The sequence below is a fragment of the Stenella coeruleoalba genome (assembly GCF_951394435.1).
Source record: "Stenella coeruleoalba genome assembly, chromosome: 12".
NCBI lineage: Eukaryota > Metazoa > Chordata > Mammalia > Artiodactyla > Delphinidae > Stenella > Stenella coeruleoalba.
The window spans coordinates 62,962,092-62,986,962 of NC_137158.1; the positions used below are offsets into that span (position 1 = coordinate 62,962,092).

Sequence of the window (24,871 nt, forward strand, 5' to 3'; positions counted from 1 at the left end):
AATCATTGAAATAATCAACCAACATGTAGACACACTTTGGCTTCTCCCTAACACTTTTTCCTGGGAGTGGGAGTAATAGCTTACATAATTCCGTGCCCTTGTTTTGCTGTTCAACCGTTTTGTTAAAAGAGAATGTGTACTCTTCATATTCACTTTTATTCTCCTTCCCCTCTTCTTCCTCTTTTTCAAAAATACCTTTTTTTTCCAAACAAAACTGAAGCACTGGTGCATTTTTTCCTGTTGCCTCAATAGGGGAAAATGGCTAAGTTTTGATCCTTCCAGCCTCTCTGTGGAGGGATCACTAGCTTCAGTTTCAGTTTGGGGGGGATTGATGTAATGGGAGTGATGTCGAGTACAAAACATGCTGGGAACTCAGTCACAGGACTGTTGTAGATGGGGAGGGGGGTGGGGAGAAACCCAGATTTGAGGGTTCAAGAGCTGGGGTCCCTGGATTACCCATAGAGTCTGGGCCTCTGCTACTTTGCAGCTCAAAGCAGGATGTCCCAAGAGCATAATAAGCATGGACATTAGAAGCAGCCTGTTAGGAGGGAGAAATATCCAGGAGAGGGATGCCAGATATATAAATGTAGGCATGATCTTCTTGGTTTATTAAATCAGTTCCCAACCATGCAGGTAAGGGTTTGAAGCAAGATTGGTGGTCTTGGTAGTGAAGCGTCAATAGTGTATGTTAGACCCAGAAACTAGGTGAGAGCCCTGTAAGCATGGTGGCAGTTTGGTAGCTACATGGGTACAGCCTCATCTCTGGCATTCTAGATATGGGCTCTATTGGCAGAACAGTGTGATTTCAAACTTCACTGCATGGTAGGAACGAGGGTGCTGGTTTCCTTCCCTTGTCAGGTAAAGTAGCAGCTGGGCTAAAGGACAAACTATGATGTGTGAGTCTCAGCAGAAATAATGCCTAGACAGTGTTGTTTTTCTGGTAGTAAGCAAACTGAAAAAATAGAAGTGTGCATGCAAAGGGAATGAATGTACAGTTCCATGCTTTCCTGTGTGTTTAGGAATTGCCCTTAGTAGTGTGAAATGCATTTCTTTCAGTTTTGAACTTCCAAAAGGCTTCTACTATAACCTTTTAAAAGTGCAGTTCCACTGAGAGACAAAGAAATTTTCGGAGTTACTATAACCAAATCATGGGGAGAGGGAGAGAGGGAGAGTGAGGAGAAGAGGGGAGGGGGAGGGGGAGAATATAAAGGCATTATAAGGCACAGTATTGACTGCTACATACTCTATTGACTGTGAATCCCAGAATGTGTACAGGGAAATTTAATGGAACAAAATTTACATATTTGTAACAAAATGCAGTTTAGAAAAAAATAACTAAATAGGCTAGCATCTGTTTTCTTTGTTGATGTTGTAATATTATATAAGCCCTGAATTTTCCCACATTTCTAGCTCTTATCTAAGAGTGCATACCACCTGGGTTGGGAGGAGGAAGATGAAATGAAATTAGAGAAGTAAATGATTGGAAGTATCCTGAAAGAAACCACCTAGATTTGTTCAAGTCAGCAGGTTCCAAGACAGGTTATTATGTAGTAATTTGAGGATCGTGTAAGGAATGTTCTGACATGTTTTTTCCCTCTTCTGCCAGAACCTATAGTGATTATGTCACCTCTCTTGACCTCTTCTTTTTCTCCCACTTGTTGCTCTAGAGGCTACCTGAGTTCATTGTCCCTGGAGATGGACCAAACAGAAGGGCAAGCAGTGTGGTGAGTTTAAAGACACATCTATTCTCTGGGAAGTGGAAGGGAGGGCAGAAGATAGGTATATTAGCTATCCATTGCAGCCTAACAATCATGCCAACATTCAGCAGCTTCAACCAACAAGCATTTATTATCTCACACGGTCCCTGAGAATCAGGAATCCAAGAATGGCTTAGTTGGCTGGCTCTGACTCAGGGTCCCTTACGGAACTGAAGTTAAGTTGTCTACTGAGGCCACAGTCATTTGAAGCTGGGACTGACGAATCCACTTCTAAAGTGGCTTACTTATACAGCTATTGGCTGGAGGCCTCAGTTCCTCACCCATGAAACTCCCTCAAGCCATGGAACTGGCTTCTATGAGAGAGAGACTAAGACAGAAGCTGCACTGTTTGTTATGACCTAGCTTTGGAAGTGATGCAGCATCACTTCCACCATATTCTGAAAGTCACCAGCAAGTCACTAAGTCCATCCCCACTCAGAGTGAGGGGAATTAAGCTCCCCCTCTTGAAAGGATATCAAAGACTTTATGGGCAAGTTTTAAAACTAGTATGTACTAGTTAGTATAAAATGGGTAAACAACAAGGTACTACTATATAGCACAGGGAACTATATTCAATATCCTGTGATAATGGAAAAGAATATGGAAAAGAATATATATGTGTATAACTGAATCACTTTGCTGTATAGCAGAAATTAGCACAACATTGTAAATCAACTATACTTCACTAAAATAAATTAAAAAAATAAAACTAGTACAATATGTATAGTCCAACTTCACAAGGTATAGACCTGGGGCTGGGACAAACTTATACATGATGTCTCATTCTGCGAACAGCAGCCTCATCTGTAAGAAAAGACTCGACTTCATGGGTCATCACAGCCAAATAGGAAAATAGCTTGTTGAAGAAAACTTATCAAGGATGTTACTTCACTTGTCCATTTATTCTAGGCTCCAGGATTATAGTTAAAAATTATATGTCTTACATGATTCAGGTATCTCTCTTCAATAACAAGTGAACAGATTTTATCCAATTTTTGGAATAGGTAATACACACATGGTGCAAAATATGAAAGATACAAAAGTATGTGGTTGAAAAGTAAGATTCACTCTTTTTCCTGGAAGCCAGTTTGCTCCCACTATGAAAGTATGAGTACCTGTTTCTCCAAACCCTTTGCAATACAATAGATTATCCACTCTGATATTTGCCAATTTTGTATGTACAAAATGGTCTGCAGGTATACTATTTCTCTTATTGTAAATGAGGTTGGGCCTCTTTATACATGCTTAAAATCATCTGCATTTACTTTACTATGGACTACTTATTCTTAATTTTTGCCCACTTTTATATTGTGCTTGTCTTTTTTTCTCTTTATTAATTATTGGAAGTTCTTTAGAGATTAAAGAAATTAGCTCTTTCCTGGAATGTGGTTTTTGCTAATCATGTGTTTTTTGACTTTTTAATGTTTTCTCTCTTTGTTTTTGGCCATGTAGTAGTTTAAAAAATGTTTTTTTTTTTATATGGTCACATTCATCAGTTTTTTTTCACTTACAGCTTCTGGGTTTGTGTCATTCTTAGATAGTCTTCCCACTTTAAGGTTATTAAGAATTCTGTGGTTTCCTTGAGTACTATTATGGCTTAATTTTTGAATTTTAATTTTGGTTGAATTGGTTCCTTTAATGCTTTACACTCTACTAACATGTAAATGCTGTGTGAAACACTAAATTTGTGTCCATTTCATTTCTGGTTCAGATAGTTCTATTTTATTCTCAGTTTTCTTATTTGTAAAATAGGGATAGCAAGAATTACTGAGTACCATCTATGGCTTTTGGTGGGAAGAGACCACCATCTGGACTGAAAACTAAACCAGAATTTTCTTTCTCATTACTTAGAAGCCTTCATTCCATGATTATGTTTTCTGTCCCCGTGGGAGAATTAAGACTAACATGGATTACAAGATAGTTTGCCTTAGTAAGACAAACCCAAATTCAAATTAACCGTTTCATATGTGCTTACACTGGGGCCCCTGCTTTCATTTATAATGTTCACTTGAATTATTTTCAATAATACACATCCACAGCTCTCACTGTGGAAATAATTTTGGTGACCTATAAAACAGAATTGGAAAGTGTCTTATATTATGAATGTTAGAGACAAAATGTTAGTTTTGAGTTGGTTATTTGGAAATCAAAATGATATTTCACTGAAACAATATTTTAAATCTTGGTTAGGTTCTTGGGACTTATCACAAGTTACAGATTTATGTTTTATATGATTCTGGATAGGAGGAACTTTGCTATCGATTACACATAATGATATTTTATAATAGTGTTTCTCTGGCAAAGCACCTCTGAGGGTGACCTCAGGAAACTCAAAATACATCTTCCCCAGCCCTAGCAGCAGAAGTGAGGCTCCTTGGTGGAGGTGAGAGCTATTGGGAAATAATTATAGATTCCAGAAAGGACATTCTGGTCGGGAGAATACATCTTTATATTTGTATTAGAAAAAGTAATTTTGTAATATTTGACAGTTGTCCTGAATGAGATACCCAGAGAAATTATGTCTTCAGTGTAGAACTTCAGAGGTGTACCATTTTTTTTCTCTCAGCACATGGCCATAAGGAGCCTTCTTGAGTACAGCCTGCGAGGCTGGGATCTGGAAGTTGGTCAGCCATATAAGGCAAGGAGGTAGAGGGAAGGTGGTGGAGAGGGTGGACCTAGCTTTGGAATTTGGAAACTGGACGTTGCTTAGCAAAATACAGTGTGGTAAAGGGTACAGAGAAAGTAATACGTGTTGAGAGTGAAATACGAAGTGAAAGGGTCACCTTTCTAAAAACCTGAATTGCACAGAAAGGGGCTAAGAAATTTACATAGGCAAGCTATTAGTGTTAGGGATGTTTGCAAGCGTGAAGCAGGGTCTCAGCCACCAAGGTAGATTTCAAGGGAAGGAAGGTCCTAGGAAAGATAAGGCAGGAGGCGGATCTCCAAGATAGGACTGTCATGCACAGAAATAAGATAGCAATGTATCTTATTGCTATCTAAGCTTATCCTGTTTTGCTAAACAGGAAAAATCTGTTTATCGGTACTAAAGCCTAAGACCAGCTAGAAGAGTGAAAGGATGTTGGGCCCTATGCTGCTGGTTTGGAGGTAGTTAATCCCCAAAGTCTAAGGTTGGGACCTGTCCTGGGAACTGGGATGAAGCAGAAGTGGAAGGTAAGAACGAAGGAGGTCTAACTGTTGGGCAAGGAGGGAACAGAGGCCGGCGGTAAAAAAGACAGTTTTCCACCACTGAGAAAGTGGCTGTTATTCCCAGAACTGTCTATACAGATGCCTTTTGTTTAGTATCAAATATATATTTATTATATAGTATCACTTCTAATACTACCAGATAGGATGGAGAGCCCTCACTGATCACTTGGGGAATGCTCCGGAAGGGCTACACTTTACTAGTAGGCTAAATTATTTCTGCAGTAAATGTTCCTTTACAGCTGCCCAAACAAAACTTAAAAACAAGCCTCAAAAAGATCTAAGTACATATATTGGAAAAGAGTAAATATCAACAAAAAATGATATAAATTTATTAGGGTCTAAGTTTATTAGAGTCTCTATCATAAGAAACTAGAAAAAGAAGAAAAATTAAACCTAAATTAAGTAGAAGGGAAAGAATTTAAAAAGGTAAAAGCAGAAATCAAACTACAAATAACAAATATTGAGAAAACTCAGGCAACCCAAAGCCCGGTCTTTGACAACGTGTCTAACTAAGTTGAAGAAGGAAAAAGAGGGAAGACACAAATTATCAATATCAGGAATTAAAGAAGGAACATAACTATAGACCCTACAGACTTTAACTGGATAATAAGGGAATATTATTAAAAATTTTATGACAGTAAAGTTGGATCATTGTTGAAAGCATCCTGTAGTGGCGGTGGCCGACCAAGAAAAAACAAAATAACAACAACAAAGCATTTATTGAGTAATTTTATGTGGCAGGTCCTGGCTAGGCAAGGTAGAAGCAAAGACCAACCAAATGAGGAAAGCAAAGGTTATTATATTCAAAGCCTGCTATACCAAGAGAGTTAGTCACTGTCAATTGCACTTTGACAGACACTTTAAGACAAGCAGAAGAGTGGGAAAGCTTTATATTGGGAAAAAAAAGAGGAAGTCTTCAGGTGTATCCTAATTGGAGGCTGTTGGCATGGGGAAGCTACAGGCTGACCAGCTAGAAGCAAAGCATTCTATGTGATTAATTAGGGTTGAAAGTTTGACTTACCCTGGTTTATCCTAAGTTGGAAGTGGGGACAGAAATTAAGGAAACTGTCAGTTATTAATCAAGTCCTGGACATCTGGGGCTGGTTGCTAGAGAAGTAATTGTTTAGCTTCCTGGATTGTTACTAGAGATAGCTGTCTGATGTCCTAAGTCCGATGTATAGTAAGCTGGCTTTCTGGACTACTTATTGTGAATAAGGGGGTTGATTTTCTGGCCAGGTTGCAAGTCAAAGTTCTGTTTTCACATACGGTCTGGCCATCATCTGTTTGTGTATTCAGTCCTTTAGTAATAAATGGTATAGTGATACACTCTTCATTTTGATAGTATAATGAAAAGAGTGATTCAGTCCTCCTGGGAACATCTGAGAAGGTTTCACAGTGAAGGCAATATTTGAGATGAATCTTGAAGTCTAAGGCAAAGGGAATATGAAAAGAAATTGCTACCAGAGATACAACATTTGCAAAGAAACAAGCAGGCGAGTTTGTGTTGTGTTCAGGAAGCAGTGACCTTCTAGAGAAGCTTGAGCATAGGCGGGTGTGGGAGCAGAAGAGGAGCCAGGAAAGAAAGGTTGGAACCAAAATGTAATGGACTTTGAATGCCGTGCTAAGACATAACCTTATGGACTCCAGGGGAGGGAGGAATGATTTCTAGCCCAAACTTGTTAGATTTGTGTTTTAGGAAGATAATTTTTGTGACAGTAGAAAATATGCATTGGGTGTGTCAGGAAACTGGAAGCTTGCATGCAAGCTAGGACAGTATTTTCTAAATTTAAGGAAGTGGTGGTGAAGGCCTTGATCCGGGCCGGGACAGTAGGGATGCAGCAGAGGGCAGATAGAGATGACCAGGGCAGCATCTTGGACACAGAGCGAGGGCTCCATAAATGTTATGTTTCTGAATGAATAAATGGAATATCTAGGAAGTGGAATGAATTGGGCTTGATGGCTGATGGGATATTATAACTTAAGGATAGAAAAGACTCAAGAACTATTAAAGTTTTCAGCTTCATGACTGATTGTACAGCAACGCGTAGGCCGAAGCATGAAAAATAGGGAGTGTGGCACTTTATGGGTGAGGATGTCAGGTTCAACTCTGGGCATGTCTCTGGGGCTTATAAAGTTGGAGTGGTACCTAGCGTTATGGAGGTTCCTTAAAAAACTAAAAATAGAACTACCATATGAGCCAGCAATCCCATTGCTGGGCATACATCCTGAGAAAACCATAATTCAGAAAGATACATGCACCCCAATGTTCATAGCAGCACTATTTACAATAGCCAGGACATGGAAGTAACCTAAATGCCCATCGACAGACGAATGGATAAAGAAGATGTGGCATACATATACAATGGAATATTATTCAGCCATAAAAAGGAACAAAATTGAGTTATTTGCAATGAGGTGGATGGACCTAGAGTCAGAGTGAAGTAAGTCAGAAAGAGAAAAACAAATACCGTATGCTAATGCACATATATGGAATCTGAAAAAACGGTACTGATGAACCGAATGGCAGGGAAGGAGTAAAGACGCAGATGTAGAGAATGGACTTGAGGACACAGGGGTGGAAAGGGAAGCTGGGATGAAGTGAGAGAGTAGCATTGACATATATACACTACCAAATGTCAAATGGATGGCCAGTGGGAAGCTGCTGCATAGCACAGGGAGATCAGCTTGGTGCTTTGTGACCACCTAGAGGGCTGGGATAGGGAGGGTGGGAGGGAGGCTCAAGAGGGAGGGATATATGTATACATACAGCTGATTCACTTTGTTGTACAGCAGAAACTAACACAACATTGTAAAGCAATTATACTCCAATAAAGATATAAAAAAAATAAATTTGTAGTGCTTTTGGCAATGTGGTGTGAAGGCAGGGTCTGGGGGTCACTGGTAGCACTTAAGGAGTTGTTGGAATCATGTGAAGGGATATGATTGGTCAGAAAGAACTTTTAAAGCCAGGAATGGAGTCCAGTCCTTGAATACACTGATTTTTAAACAGTAGATAGAAGAGAAGAGGAAGCAGCAGTGTTTGTCAACTAAAAACTGTTCCTGTTTTAAAACTGTTAAAAATTTACCCTTCTTTGGAATGTCCCCTTTAGAGTTCTCAATTCCCAGTTTAGCCATTCATCTACTTGGAGGGTAGGGAGATGAACAGAGCACTTTTGAGAAAAACTGCAGAAAGCAGGTTGTGTGGAATGTACAGAATTCTGTGGATCTGACTCTTTGAAACATGGACTACATGTAGGTGAATGACCTTGTGGCATGAGGGGACCTGAGTTGGAACCTAGACTCACCTAATTTCTGTGACCTTGACCATGCAACTTCTTTGAGGTACATATTGAGGTTAATTATTTCCACCTTAAAGAATTTTTGTGATTAGATGAGATAATTCTATATTATATATATATCGTACCATATATATGTCTATGTGCATATATATATATGGCACTCAGTGGTCTCTAGCACACAGTTTGTGCTCAGTAAATAGAAGTTGTTATCATGAAAAGATCCAGAAGAGTGACACGCAATTTTACCAGATACAAATGGTTTATATTGCAAAGATAATCATGTGGACTTAATTTTTTCCCCTTAGTTCTTCTGCACTTAAGAAAAAAGTATTTTGCTTCAGTAAAATCAGTTTCGGTTTTTGTAGAGAAGAAGTTTTTAAAACTTTCAAAATGACATTTTATTATTTCTCTGCTTCAACATACATGCTTATCATTATTCAAAATTATTCTTAGAACTACCTCCTATTATGGCACCTCTAGGTAACAAGCATTTATAGGGTGCCTACCACATGTCAGTTACTGTGCTTGGCATGAGGATCCAAAGATAAATAAGGCTGCTTCTCTTGAGAAATTCATTTACTCGATAAAATATTTATTTAGCACCTATCAAAGGGAAGAGGCTTGTCTTAGTGGTGGAAACGTGGCAGAGAATAAAAGCACTGAGACTCTGAGCTTTGCCAGGCTATGTTTAAATGAAGGGAAAGGCCAGGAAATAATAAACAGATAAAGAAGGTAAATGTAGATGGTATTTAATGAAGAAAAGAATAAAGAAATAATAGGTAGAGATCTTATTTGTAAAGCAGAAATAGAGACACAGACATAGAGAACAAACTGATGGATTCCAAGGGGGAAAGGTGGAGGTGGGATGATTTAGGAGATTGGGATTGACATATATACACTACTATGTATAAAGTAGATAACTAATGAGAAGCTACTGTATAGCACAGGGAACTCTACTTGGCGCTCTGTGGTGACCTGCATGGGAAGGAAATTAAAAAAAGAGGGGATAGGGCTTCCCTGGTGGTGCAGTGGTTGAGAGTCCGCCTGCCGATGCAGGGGACACGGGTTCGTGCCCCGGTCCGGGAAGACCTCACATGCCGCGGAGCGGCTGGGCCCATGAGCCATGGCCGCTGAGCCTGCGCGTCCGGAGCCTGTGCTCCGCAACGGGAGAGGCCACAGCAGTGAGAGGCCCGCGTACTGAAAAAAAAAAAAAAAAGGAGGGGATATATGTTTACATATGGCTGATTCACTTTGCTGTACAGCAGAAACTGACACAGCAGTGTAAAGCAACTATACTTCAATAAAAAAAGAAAAGAGAAGAAAAAAAATAATAGGGAGTGACTGGACAAGACCAGCACGTGTGGCCAGGTGAGCCCTCTGGGCGTGGGGTGACGTGGAGGAGCATGACAGTAATGAGTCCGACAACTATTATGAACGCAACTATCGCATAGTTGGGGGCAAAGGAAATTATAGACATCATAAAAACAGCCCAGGGGGAGGAAAAGCTATCAATGCTTTAGAAATAAATTACTTTTGAAAAAATTTTTAGTCATTTTATAGGTTTTATATGTTCATGCCTTTCAGTTTACCCTCATTCTTGAACTAGGGGTAAAACTTAATATAGGGAAAAACATCAGCTTTCTTAGGTTCTCCCAAATATGCACTTTGGGTAAACATTCTGATTGTAGATTAACCTCAGGAATGTTGGATATAATTTTTGTTATAAGTGAGGTTTTTGTGTCAGTAAATCCCCAACCAAATAAATCTTCATCTTCTAGACCTTTAAAGTCTAGGCTGAGTGTCTTTAAGATTCTTAATTATCCAACCAGCATGTAGAATCTAAGGTGATACTTAAAGTCATAGGACTTTAGCACTGGAAAGGACCATCTTGTCTAAGTCATCCTTATTTTGCAGAAGGTGGAACGGAAAGAAATAACAGAAAACAAAATAACAGAAGTTAAAAAAAACACACACACACACAAAACAAAACAAACAAACAAACAAACCAACAACAACCATAATTGGCAGAACAAGAACAAAAAGCTTGGTTTCGTTATCACCAAATCCAGTGATTGGTATCTTTCCAGTTTTCTCATCCATTCAGTGAACTGGTGCTTCCTATGTTCCAGGCACTGTATTAGGCTCTGGGTGCCTAGATGAGTAAGGAGTTCTTTGCAGGAAATCACTCTCTCATGCCCTAGAACTTTGTAGATTGGCAAAAGATGTCTTAATTAAGCAAATTATAGTTAACAACCTCTCCAATACAATAGGCATTATAGAAAATGTCAAACTGACACATAAGAACAAGTCCTTGAACAGACTTGTTCTTTTTCCTTCTGCATTAAGATTTTTAAAAATGGTATTTTAAGGGAGAAGGCTTTCGTATTATAGATTTTGAGTTATAACGCAGACTCGGAGACTTACTAATTTCTGACCTATGCAAAGTTGCTGAGCTTCAGTTTCTAGAGACAAATTGTAAGTCACCAGCCCAATGCCAGGAACATATAGTAGACACTCAATGAATGCTTACCTTTTATTTTCCTTTGTAATTTTATGATTCTGACAAGAAGAAAATGTGCTTGTAGAAGTGTTTGCAAGATGGAGCAGTAGTATCTGATCTATTAATGCAGGCAATGATTTTTACTGAATATAAGACTTAATCTGACATTTAATTTTTTGCCAATATTATTACTCAGTTATTTGGGTTAATACAGTGATAATTATGCTTCTGTGATTGAAAATTGATTGGATTTGATTGATTTTTCTGAATTACTAAACTTCTTTTAACCTTGCTATACCAAACACAGACCCATTTTGTTTGTATTTCATTACTATTATGCTTGTTTTATTCATTGCTAAGTCCCTGACACCCAGTAAGTGTTCCATAAATATTTATGTGATGAATGAATGGTATTATCTATAGAGGTTATAAAATATATATGTATATATTTTAATTGTTTTGTTTCATTCTAAGCTTTTTAAACCCATTTTAAATCTGTAGATAGTAAGTGGCTTTTAGGTCAAGAAGGGAGTGGGAAGATACATTAAAACCGCCTGCCATGCTCTGAAACGAACAAAAAAAATCACAGACCATTATTTCTACAAACGTTAAATGCAAGCCATTCTGCTCAAAAGAAAAGAGAAAAATTGTTAGGGGTTAGAAAAGAGGAAGTCTCAGAGTGGGGACTAAAGCTGTGTGCCTGACAGCAAGCCAGGACCAAATTAGGACAGAAGGGCCTGGGGTTTCAGTGTCTGCTCAGGAGGTGGAGCTGACTGTGTGCTGGCCACCGTGTGGGGCCGGGGGGGACCACCAGGGGAAAGCTGCGGGGGACCTTATAGGGAGTGGGGGCCTGAATTAGTTCCACTCGGTGAGAAGGAAGAGTCACCATGAAGGATTGGCTCCTGGCCCACATCCCTTACATGGGGTTCCAAATGACACAATTTGTGTAGAGCAGGATCCCCAAGGCTCTAATTTAAGCCCAAGTTTGGAGCCATGAAACCCAGAGGGCCAGACTGTGGCCCATCAAACTCATGCTAGTGGTTCCTCTCGGGAGAGGGAGGGGGAAAGGGCGGTGGTCAAAGAGGACTTCAACTTTATCTGCAGTATTTGTTGGGGAAAAAAACGAATATGAGAAGATGTTACCAATTTTCAATTATTGGTGAAAACATGGGTGTTTTTCTGTTATTCTATGTATTTTTCAGTCATTTTAATATGATAATTATTTTAAGAAGGAAATATTTTTTAAAGAAATAAGATAGCTTCCCAATCTTGTATAATAATTCTAGCAGCTTAGGTCTGTTTCCTATAGACTTCATTTGGTAGCATCATTAAAAAAAGAATAAATGCCAGTTAATAAATATAAATATATATTTCCTGTTTTTTGTAAGTATAATGAGTTACAGTCTGTTAAAAAGTACTCTCTTAGGATAAAAGTTTTAAAAAGTATGAAATCTAATCATTTTCTTTGCCTCGATCAATAGTGATAGCAAACTTGGAAGGTATTCAAACCCACAGGACTTCCTAAGCAATTCACATCATATGGCGTTTATAGTGAATGAGAATTGAAGCCAAAAGAAGCACTTAAATATTCTTGGACATTTACATGTGATTGTCAAGTAGACCTTATGTTGGCTGTGTGGTTTTGTGTCCGTGTGTGTGTTGCTTTAGATAAAAACTTTGAACTCTGTTCAAAAAGCAATCCAAGTTTTTTCTTACTCAGTGATAATTGCTCAAGTGTAAATCTGGAACATTTATTTGCTGTAGATCTTCCTGAGAATTTCTATTGGGTGCAAGAATCAATATGCTGTTAATCTGTTAATATTCTATACAAAGAGCAATGTGTTTCTAATAGCAAGTGGTCACTTATGCTAATACTTCGGGATTAAAAAAGCTCTTACATCTTCTTGAATGCTAATTTGGAATAAGAGCAGCTTTATTATTCTGCCTCATATATTGTGCCTTCAGATGTGTTTTGTCTCTTAAAATATTACCTTAAAAGAACATTCTCTGTGAGAAAATATTCTTAAAAGAGTATTCCCCTGTGAGAAATAATCTCCACTCAAAATGTCATTTTAAAAAATATGCTTTGAATCATCCTATTGCATCCCTGTTCATTTTTTGCTTTGGCTCACTGTATATTTGAAAGCAGCTAAATAGACCTTACTCAGATTTTCCAAAACAATTCTTTATTGGAAAAAGACCAGGAAGCAGAAACATAAATGTTTGGACCCAAAAATGTTCTTCCAAATTTTAAGAATTTGATAAAACTGGATGTTTAAAATAAACTTTTTTTCTTTTATACATTGAACTGGTTTTTCCATTGTAATTACTTGACATCTCATGTAAATGTATGTAAAGTCAAATTTTATAATTTTTATAAATTTGACTTGCTTGGATATTATATCCAGTCTTGGAACTTGTGATCTGGGATGACAGCCCAAGCTTGCTTCTAAGAGAGTGATTATCTATTCCTCTGTCACATACTACGTTTAGGGTATGTGGATATGTTAATGTCTGCAGAGCATTTTGAGATATTCGGAGTAAAAGTTTATTAATTCCAGACTTGTGACCAAAGATGGAGATTGTATAAAATGGCCGTTGGGAAAACCAGAAGATAGAATTAGAAGAAGCATTTTAACCAAGGAGTGATGAGGAAAGTTGTGAGAAGTAGAAACAGAGAAGGGAATATAAACAGAGAGCTGGATCTGACATAATCCCAGGAATAGCATGTCTAGCAGTTCTAACGATAGCTAATAATGTTTTTAAATTTGTGTTATCAGTCATAATTGTGTTTGAAAAATTATACAAAGCACTGATAATACTAGTATTAGTGATGGGCTTGGGGTACATGCCGTTCTCCTAGAAATTTTAAAGCATGAGTATAGTTTTCGTGAAATAAGTGTGAGACACGGAGGCTTCTCTTCAGGCCATCACAACTGATAAAGGTGATTATGTTAATAAACAGGAACGTAATTAGAAATGAGTCCTTTGAGATGAATTAAGTCACTTTGATTAATACAATTATTTTACTTATTGGATGCCTCAAGGTTAAACTCTAATGTACATCCCCAGATCACTTGCTAGAATTCTTGTCTGTCTGAAAACCAAATTTTGGAACTTAGTTCTCACATGGATTCATTATCCTGGTGTCCCCAAACCTAGCTAATCATCAGGAACAGCTGTGGAACTTAATGAAGGGTCCAGATTCATGGCCTCCACCCCAAACCGCTAACTCAGCATCTCTAAGATGGACATTGGGAATCTGGCTTGCTTTTATAAATTCTCCAGGTGTTTGAGAACCCTTGCATAACAGAGATGTGCATCAAATATTTAAAAAATTCATAACTTTGAGTAATTTATTAACATTTGGTATATGAATAAAACCTATCACTTACTGTGTGTGTACTGTATACCAGATGTCGACATGGGTTTTCTTTATCTGCAGAGTAATGCTTCTAGGAACTAGAATAGAAGCATTACTATTCCCATTTTAAAAATTATAAGTTAATAAGCAGAGCAGGTCTGTAGCTTGTCTTACAGTTAGTAAAAGGCAGAGCTAGGATTCCAGCACAGTTCTGCATAACTCCAGAGCTTGTGAGCCTCTCAGAATAGCACAGATATAATGTTCTGCTTCCTTACAAATGTCCTGACCACGTGTATTAACTTTTGGTTCTGGCATATTTAGTAAGAAGAGCTTTATATTCTAAAAAGTCCCAACAGTGGGGGCTTCCCAGGTGGCGCAGTGGTTGAGAGTCCGCCTACCGATGCAGGGCACATGGGTTCGTGCCCTGGTCCGGGAAGATCCCACATGCCGCGGAGCGGCTGGGCCCGTGAGCCATGGCCGCTGAGCCTGCGCATCCGGAGCCTGTGCTCCAAAAAAAAAAAGTCCCAACAATGTTTAGTGTGCCATTTAAGTATCATCACTGTTCTCTTGTGCTGTTGAGGATTTTGAATTGTGACATGGTACTAGAATTTTGTGCCTGTTTCTCATGATCTTTTAGCTGGTAGATTCTTTGAGATTTGTACTTTGATATTGACAGGGAGAAAAATTTGGAAAATATGCAATGTACTTTCTCTTTGCATATGAAAGAGAGAAGAAATATTGTATATTTTTAGGAGCCTAACATTCAATAAAGTATCCCAGTGGTAACAACCTCTCTCTTTGCCCATTTCCTACTCTTCTTCCCGTGGTGGCTAGGTTTGGGTCCATTCCTCACAGTGCTAGGTTTGGGTCCATTCCTCACAGTGTAGGAGGTATACTTCGACTATGGGGAAGAAAGCTCACTTAGTAATGTTCTCTCATCCTTCTATGAGTAAAGACCACTCAGGCTTTTCTACAGCTAGGCAGAACTTTGAAGATTGGCAGAAGGGTTGAGACCTCCCTCATTTCTGGGTAATACCTTTAGGTTTCCAGCAGCTCATTTCAATTTTTGTTCCCATGGTCCATTCTGTGTAAGGTTATTTGCAAATTTGATGTAATCTCTTTTGTATTGTAACAAACCACAAACCAAGAATTTCCTAATGTGCATTCCTTACAGAAAGGCAATGCTGTGAATAAAAATCCTGTCAGAAATAAGTCATCATGATCAGGCTTCATAAAAGCAATCAAATCTACTCATCCTTTAACATCAGTGTCCTGAAATGTGAAATCAGAAGGGGTGATAAGAAGATGCAGGAAAATTGAAATGAAGAAATTATGCTTGCTCATGAAGGAAAGGCACTCTTTAGATCTTTAGATAGATCATCCTGCATCTATGTCCAGGATTGCGTCGTTTAGATTTTTATCTCTCTGCTTCATGCTGTGCACCAAGTAGACATGGACAATTCTGTGTATTAGAGGAATGAAAATGCTTTCTGGCAATCGGGCAGCCGTGCTGGGGAAGTGCATTTCGCATTCACTTATTCACTCTCCCAAAGTCGTTGTCAGGCTAATTTCATACAAGCTGATGTTTACAGTTTGGGGAGGAGGGGAAAATATTTTGGCTAATGTGTGCTGGCATCAGTGGCTTAAATCCCAGTCAGTTGAGGTACTCTTCTTGCTTAGCAAATGCCTGCTTATTTTCTGGTCCAGCTGAAAAAATGCTGAAGGTTGTCTTGCAGATTGGATTGGGAAAAAAGTCTCCATCTTTGAAGCGAAAACCCTTCTGAGCACTAGCACAGTATATGTGTGGTTAAATTACATGTGTCTCTCATATAAATATATAAACTTAATGGAATAACAGTCAAATTTCTGTGTGAAAGAGGAACAGAAATAGCATTTATTTATTTATTTATTTTTTGATGTGGACCATTTTTAAAGTCTTTTATTGAATTTGTTACAATATTGTTTCTGTTTTATGTTTTGGTTTTTTGGCCGCAAGGCATGTGGGATCTTAGCTCCCTGACCAGGGATCGAACCCGCACCCCCTGCATTGGAAGGCTACGGCTTAACCACTGGACCGCCAGGGAAGTCCCAGAAATGGCATTTAGATTGCAGCCTGGTTGTGTGGCATATATAATAGAGCTTCACCCCACCCACCTCCAGGCTATCAGTATAGACTTTTCTTTTCTTGGTCAAATTTTTGTATCACATGAAAGTTCAATATTTTGAAAGAATAAAGGACTTCCCCTTCTCTGGCCTTCTTCCATGTCCTGATCTAACCTTTGGTAATATTTCTTCTTTAAGGATCTGTACTCTGGCATCGTTTGAATTACAGAACAGAACAGTTCAGCTTAAAATGCTCAAGAATAGAAAGAATAGAATAATAAAGTGTGAAAATGTCAACTTTTCAGAAATAGATGCAAACGTTCACTTCTCCATGATCACAGTTGAAATTAGCAAAATAAATGGAAAGTATTGCTCTTTATTTTGTTCCTTTTCAAGAAACCTAACCACTGCATAGAGATAAAAAGATGTATAAAGATATATTACAAGCCAGAATATGATGAAGAAAAACTATAAAAATGTTCAAGAATATAGGAGATTACAGAAGGTAAATATTCATCTTAGGGGGCCTCCTTTCCAGAATCAGGGTGGATAATATACAATAAAAATTTTCCACACAATATAGTAGAAAGCTGGATAAAGTATAACAAATATGTTTTAAAATACATAGTTGAGCATGCAAGAAAGTAAGGTAAATTTACGAATAGCAGAGGATTAAAGGGGAAGTTTGAAACCAGAATGAACTGACACTCAGCATAAAGCTATCTTGGGGAAATAAACTGCTCTCAGTAACTGAGAGTGTTGAATTTTAATGGGTGCACTTGTCAAAGCTTTGGGCCAGTGCAAGGTGGAGAAATGTATCCCTATATAAAGCCAGAATCCTTTGAAAGCTACATATTCAGTCAGTGAAGGGGTGGATTACAAAAACAAACACAAAAGAACTTTCAATTACCAATAAAGGAAGAAGACAAGGAAATTCACTGAGTCTCAGTGGGTGAAAATCCCCTTGTAAAAGCTGGTGACTGCAGGCGTGTCCTTATAGCGCAATTTGGAGACCCCCAAGTGAAGATACTGACTTTAAGTGGTGCTGAATTGGTAGTTCCCCAGAGTTCCCAGTAGAAAATAAAAATCTTACTAGGTCCAGGAGGAATGCACTACTACATATGACTTGCAGGATTCACACAGAAAAAGCTCAGAAAAACATGAACTAGCAATATAAGAGCAAGCTTACACAGAAAAACAAGCAACCTTGCACTTGTTTGCTCAAGAACAGTTTGACTCCAAAGACTTCAGATACTGGATTTGCTATAGCCAAGATAAAAATTTTAAAATATTTAAGTAAATTATATAGAAATTTAATAACCTTAGCAAGGAAAAGGGTATTATAAAAAAAGACTGACAAATGTAAGAACCAAATACAACTTCTAGAAATTAAAAACAACTTATTAAAATGAATTTTCCATTGAGTGGGTTACACAGGTAAGATAGAGCTGAAGAGAATTAATTAGGTATAAGATAAATCTAAATATATTTCCCAACGTGCACCAGAGAGAAATGGAAATATGGAAACTATGAAAGACAGATTAAGGAACATGAAGAATAAAATGATTTAGTGCAATAAACATCTCAGTATTTTAGAAGGTGAGAATTTAGGAAAGGCAATGAAAGACTTTAATCCTCAATTCAGAAAACAGAACAAATCCCAAAGAGGACAAACTAAAAGAAATGCACACCATGAATAATTATAATTAAAATATGCAGAATATCAGAGGCAAAAATAAAATCTTAGACAAGATGGATTATCTACAAAGGAGTGACAATAGACCAAGAGCTGACTTCTCAATAACAATAATGGAAGCCAGAAGGCAGTGTAATAGTGGCTTTCAAATTTTGAGAGGAAAAACTGTCAACTTATATTAGCATACTCAGAAAACTAACCTTCAAGATTAAAGGGGAAACTATGACATTTTCAAGCAAACCAAAACTTGAAAGAGTTTATCACTAACAGTCTCTTGTAATTAATATTTTTCTGAAAGAGGAAAAATAATCCCAGAGCAAAAGTCTGAGATGCAGGAATAGGGAACAAAGAATCTGTAAACTTGTAGGCAAAGCTAAACAAGCATGTTATAAAGTGTGTAATTTTCGAAGTTTAAAAAAGACAAGCTATCGTGGTAGTCAGAATAATGAACTCCTAAAGATGTCCATGCCCCAATCCTTGGAATCTGTAAACATTAAGTTATATGGCAAAGGGAAATTTAGGTTGCAAATGGAACTAAGGTTTCTGATCAGCTGACTTCAAAATAAGGAGGTTATCCTGGATTATCTCCAGGACCCAATATAATCAAAAAGGTCCTTGAAAGTGGAAGAGGGAGACAGAAAAGAGAGTCAGTAAGAGGGAGATATGACTATAGATAAAGTAAGAGTGAATGTAATGTGAGAAGGACTTGACCAGCCATTGCTGGCTTTGAAGACAGAGGAAAGAAAGGGCCATGGGCCAAGGAATATGGGTGGCCTCTACGAGCTGACAAAAGCAAAGAAAAAGATCCTACTCAGAGCCTGTAGGAGGGGATGCAGATCTGGCAGCACCTTGATTTTAGCCTGATGGGATCTGTGTTGGACTTAAGCTCCCCAGAACTCTAAGATGATAAAATTTTTATTAAGCTCCTAAGTTTGTGAAAGTTTGGTATAGCAGCAATAGAAAACTAATACAGATACCAATAATGGAAAGGAGGAAGGCATTTGAAACAAAAGCATTTTAAGATGTGCTTTTTTGCAGAAAGGTAGAAACCCTGATTAATTTGTTAAATGAAGTATGCATATTAAACTTTTATGAGCAACCATTGAAAGAATGGATAAGCTATATAATTCCCTAACCATAGAAGGAAAATATATATAAAAGATTCTAAAAGTGATCATGGATGGAGAAAATAAGAAACAATGAAAGCAGAATGAAGTGGAAATTACAAAATAAGATGGTAGAAATAATTACAAATACATCAGTAGTGATCATAAAAATATAAATATATTAAATTCACCAGTTAAAAGAGATGATCAAACTAAGTGAAAAATCAGAGTCCAGCTATTGCTGTTTACAGGTGACATGCCTAAAGTGTTTGATCATTTCAAACTTTTATATACCTGATGGCATACCTTTGAAACAACCAAAGCAAGCCTTGACAAATTGCAAAGAAAACTTAACAAGTTTACCAACATAGTAGGAGGTTATAACATACTTCTTAATGACTAACAATTCAAGCAGAAAAATTCAGTAAATTGAACAACATAGTTAACAAGCTAGATCTAATAAACGTATAAAAAAGCCAGCAACCGAAAATAAAAGAACACATGTTATATTCTCAGCCACACATTAAACATTTTATAAAATGTTACCATTTATATTCATACATAGATCATAATAAATATAAAATATTGTAGTATGCAGAATTGATTACCTGATCAACTGAAATTAGTAATCAACAAGACAATTTGAATAAACTTATTCATTTGGAAGCTAGAATTTTAAAAATTCATAATTAGTTTATGAGTTAAGGAAGAAATTATAAAGAAATTTAGGAAGCACTAAGAACTGTACAGTGTTATAGACACTCGGTATTGAAATTTCAGAGACAGAGCTAGACCATTAAATGCTTGCATTAGGAAAGAGGAAAGCCTGTGGATAGTAATGAGATAGACATTCAGATTAAGAAATTTCAAAACGAACAATGGAAATTGCCCAGGGGAAGTTGAAAGAATTAATAAAGGTAAGAACAGAAATTAATTGAATCTGTGACAAAGGAGAGGAGAACAAAGCCAAAGCTGTTTTATTAAAAGAAATACTGATAAGTAGATAAAGCTGTAATAAATTTGAGCCACGGAAAAATAGGAAATAAAAAACACAAATAATATTAAAAATAAAAAGTGCAACATAACTACAGAAACAGCAGAGATGTACTGTTTCATAATGTAATCCTAAAAAACAACTTTATGGCACTATATTTTAAAAATTAGGGGGAAAAATCCCTAGAAAGATATAGCTTATAAAACTAACTCAGAAAGAAGTAGAAGGCCTAAATAGAATTATAAGTAATAGGGAAACTGAAATCAGTCATATGACAGAGATTGGCTGGATGCTCAGCAAGGCCATTTCCTTTCCCTAGAAATACATCTGCCTTTGAGTTAGGTTGAATCCATAAGTCTGGTGCTAGCTGGTAGAATGAGTACAAAAATGAGTATAACACAGGACTGTCACCCAAAATCTTTCTTAGGGTTCTTGGCTTGCCTTCACTTGCAGCTGAAGGCAAAAAAAATTTTAGATGGTAGAGCCATGCAATAGAAAAAGCTGAAAGAGAGCTACCCAGGAGAGGCACTAGACCAACATCCAACTGCTACACGAGTGAGGAAAGACAAAGAAACCTTCTGTGTGGGAAGCAACTGATATTTAGGGAGTGTTGACAGCAGCTGCTGTTACAATCCTCCCCACCGAAAAACACACAAACACATCTCAGATAATTACACAGACAACTTTGACCAATGTTCAAGGATCACCTAATTCCAATCTTACATAAATTATTCCAGAGAATAAGAGAGTGATGAGGCTAAAATAACCTTAATACCAACACCAGAAGAAAACTGTATGAGAAAAGAATAATACGATTTATGAAATAGATGGAGAAATTCTAAACAACATAATAGCAGATTGAATCCAAACAAAATATATTTGTGTTTATACACATGAACAAAATCATTCATCATTTAACAAATATTTTTGAGCCAGTATGTGCCAAGCAGCAACATAACAACTTTAGACACATCAGAGAACAGGTACACAAAGATCTCTTACAGTCTAGCAGAAAGAAAGAAATGAGAATCTGTAAATAACAGAGTTCCTAGTATCAGCCTTGACTGAGACAGTGTTTTCCTTACTGCTGCCCAAGATTGCCTTAGTTCTGTAAAACCACATCTTACTGATGACTCATGCTGAGTTTATAGTTAAAAGGAATTCCCCAACTTTTGTTTCACATGAGCTGTTACCAGGTCTCTTTCCAATGAAGTTATTATGACGTAGATATACAAAACATCAAAAAAAGGATAAAATAATGAATACCCAGATATCCACCTCCAGCTTAAAAAAACAAAACTTTAAACTTCCAGTTGGACCCCCTGTGTACTGCTCTCTGTTTCTGTTTCCTTCTCTCCACGCAGAGCTACCTCTAACCTAAATTTATTTCCATTTTTACTACGTATGTATGTGTATTTTCAAGCAATAGAAAGTATTATTCGCATATTTTAAAGCCTTATGTAAGTATGTTTGAGGAATGTAACAAATGCTATTTGTCTAGAGGGTTTTTAGCGTGAAATAAACACTATCTACCAAGGTAAGCCGGGAAAGGTAATTCGCAAATTTGGTAAAACCAAAATGCAAAAGGATAACAATTATTTGTTGCTTACAAGAGCACCTGAATAAAAGGACTTTAAATGTTTAATCACAACTATAAAAATATAAACTATATAAAAATATAATAAACATAATAGCCACAACTTACAGAGTGCCCGTAAGGGCCTGCATCCTCTCTAAACTCTGTGTGGATTATTTTATTTAATCTTCACAAAGACAGCTATGTTTTAGGCCTTCTTAATGACCTTCAAAAATGTTTCATAATTATATCTGTAAAGACCATGCTCATTTTTTAGATTCCTAAGTACTTTCTGATTCATTATGATAAATGATTATCACAGTATATTGTCATTTCGTTTTCTGTTGTTGTTGTTGATTTCTGTTGATGTAATGGATTCCTATACTGATATATATCCAGCCACCTTGTTGAACTCTAAAATTCACTGTATTGATTCTAACGATTCTTCGGCAGATCCTCTTGGGTTTTCTATAGATACAATTATATTTTCTGCAATAAGTGACAGTAATGTTTCTTTACAATCTTTGTATTTTTTACTTCTTATTCTGTTCCTACTGAGATGAATCCTCCAGTTAAATGTTTAATTGAAGTAGCGGGTGTATAGAGGGTGTATTAGTTTGCTAGGGCTGCCGTAACAAAGTACCACAAACTGAATGGCTTAAATAACAGAAATTTATTATGTTACACTTTTGGTTGTTAGAACTCAAGGTGTTGACAGTGATGGCTGTGAGGAAAGGTTTTCTTCCAGAATTCTTTCCTTGGCTTGTAGATGGCTGTCTTCATATTAACACTCTCCTTGTAAAAGTGTCTGTCTCCAAATTTCCCCTTTTTAATAAGGATACCAGTCATGTTGGATTAGAGTCCACCCTAATGACCTCATTTTAAGTTGATTGCTTCTGTATAGACCCTATCTCCAAATAAGGTCACGTTCCGAGGTCCTGGGAGTTAGGACTTCAATTAACTTGGGGGCATGGACACACAATTCAACCCATAACAGAGAGCATCCTTGTCTTATTCCTGATTTTAAAAGGAATACTGCTAACATTCACTTTTAATTGCATTTGTTATAGATTTTATCAGCTAAGAAAGTTCCCTTTAGTCTTTTATTTGTCAGGACTTTTCCTCATACACAGTCTTTTAATTTCTACTGCAGAGCCAGGACATCAAGTAAGCCACGTGACTCCAGCACCCTTGCTGTGACTGCTGTCCTAGACTGGCTCTCCACGTTAAGCCCCCACTTGGCTAAAAATGAAGGCACAAGAGATGTTTACTTGGGAAATATCAATAGGAAGCAGTGGTTAAAAAAATAAAAATTAAAAAAAAAGCAACAGGTAAAAGAAAATAAAAAAGGAAGCAGTGGTAGCAATATGAATTTCAGACAAAATAAAATTGAAGCAAACAGCTTCATATTATCCTATGACTAAAGAGGGTCTTCCCGGACCAGGGCTCGAACCCACGTTGCCTGTATCGGCAGGAGGATTCTTAACCACTGCACCACCAGGAAAACCCAGCATTGCCCTTTACTAATGGTAGGCATCTGAGCAAGTCATTTAGCCTTCCTACGCCTCAATTTACTCTTGAAAGGGGGGATGATAGTATTATCTACCTTCTAGGGGTACTACTTGTAATTATTAAAAGGGTCCACTACGTGAAGTGCTTAGAGCAGCCTGTTAGGTAATGTGGGAAAAATTTTACCTGCTATCAATTTTATTACCAGTGATTACTCTCAAGGTTTATGACAGCAACTCTGAAATATGTAACTAATTCCACACCCTAGGAAGATATGTGGAGTGTCCAGTTCATTCGCAGAAGCTGTTAAGATCTTTGTTCTATGTAGTTTTTTTTTCTTCAAGGAAGAGAGAATCAATAATGTTATGTCACAAAAATGTGGACTTCCTGTTAAGTACATTTGCACCAGCCCTGGGACTGGGTATTCCTTCTCCGGCGGCATCATTCCTCTCCTAAAATTGCTGTTCCACTCTGTAAATTTCTCTACTAGTCAGTTTCCTCTCCTCCCTCTGAGGTTCTGCTTTCTCAGAACTTGGCTTATGGATACAGCTTCATTGATCCCCCCTCCCCACCCCCCCACTCTTTTTTTCCACAGTAGCCTTCATCATCTGTTTGAGCCTTCTTCTAGTTCATATTCCTAAGAAGGGAATATGATTGGCTCAGGTCATCATATTCTGCCCTTCTTCAGGTATTTCGGAGAAAGAGTCACAGTTACCAAGCATGATCACCTAAATCCCAGGAGCTGTGGCTGGGACAATTCCCTAAGAGTGTGCTGTGATGAGCAGGCAATAATGTATGTCTGTATGGAAGTATGTATGTCAAAAAAGCGACAGACGTAGCACACAAAACATCAGATTCATTTTGCTTAAGGATATGAGTGGAATATTCCTCAGTAGAATCATGATCTATGTGAACGTCGTCCCTGCGGTTGTGCAGTGCACAGCAGCTTTACGTGGCAGTCCTGCCCACAAGCCAAGACCCAACATCGTATTTACTGGGTGGGCCAAAAAGTGCCTTCGGTTTTTTAAGTAAAGATAAAACACACGTTTTTCATTTTCATCAAGAACTTTATTGAACAGTGTATTCACCCTTCTGTTCCACTACCTTCTGCCATTTTTCAGGCAACTTCATAATTCTGTCTTCCCAAAACTTTTTATCTTTTTGAGCAAAGAACTGTTCCAGGTGCCTTTTACAGTCTTCCAGGGAATTGAATTTTTTTCCATTAAGAGAATTTGTAAAGACCAAAATAAATGGAAATCCGAAGATGCCATGTCTGGTGAATACGGCGGATGAATCAGAACTTCCCAGCCTAGCTAAAATGGTTTTTGCCTGGTTGTCAAAGAAACATGCGGTCTTGTGTTATCCTGATGGAAGATTATGCATTTTCTGTTGAGTAATTCTGGATGCTTTTCATCAAGTGCCACTTTCAGTTGGTCTAATTGGGAGCAGTACTTGTTGGAATTAATTGTTTCGTTTTCTAGAAGGAGCTCATAATAGAGGACTCCCTTCCAATCCCACCATATACATAACATCACCTTCTTTGGATGAAGACTGGCCTTTGGTGTAGTCGGTGGTGGTTCATTTCACTTGCCCCACGATCTCTTCCATTCCACATTGTTGTACAGTATCCGATTTTCATCACCCATCACAATTTCCTTTAAAAACAGAACGTTTTCATTATATTTCAGTAGAGAATCACATGCAGAAATACAGTCAAGAAGGTTTTTTGACTGGGAGAGGCCACAACAGTGAGAGGCCCG

The 24,871-nt window shown here is 37.6% G+C and overlaps 1 long non-coding RNA gene across 1 annotated transcript in view; it reads left to right on the plus strand.

The window, feature by feature from the left end:
* LOC307195100 overlaps nt 1–24,871 on the plus strand; it is an 88,634-nt gene that overhangs the window by 924 nt on the left and 62,839 nt on the right. The window contains exon 2 of the long non-coding RNA XR_013830721.1: nt 1,668–1,724. This is a non-coding gene — a long non-coding RNA (uncharacterized lncRNA). The remainder of the gene's footprint in view (nt 1–1,667; nt 1,725–24,871) is intronic.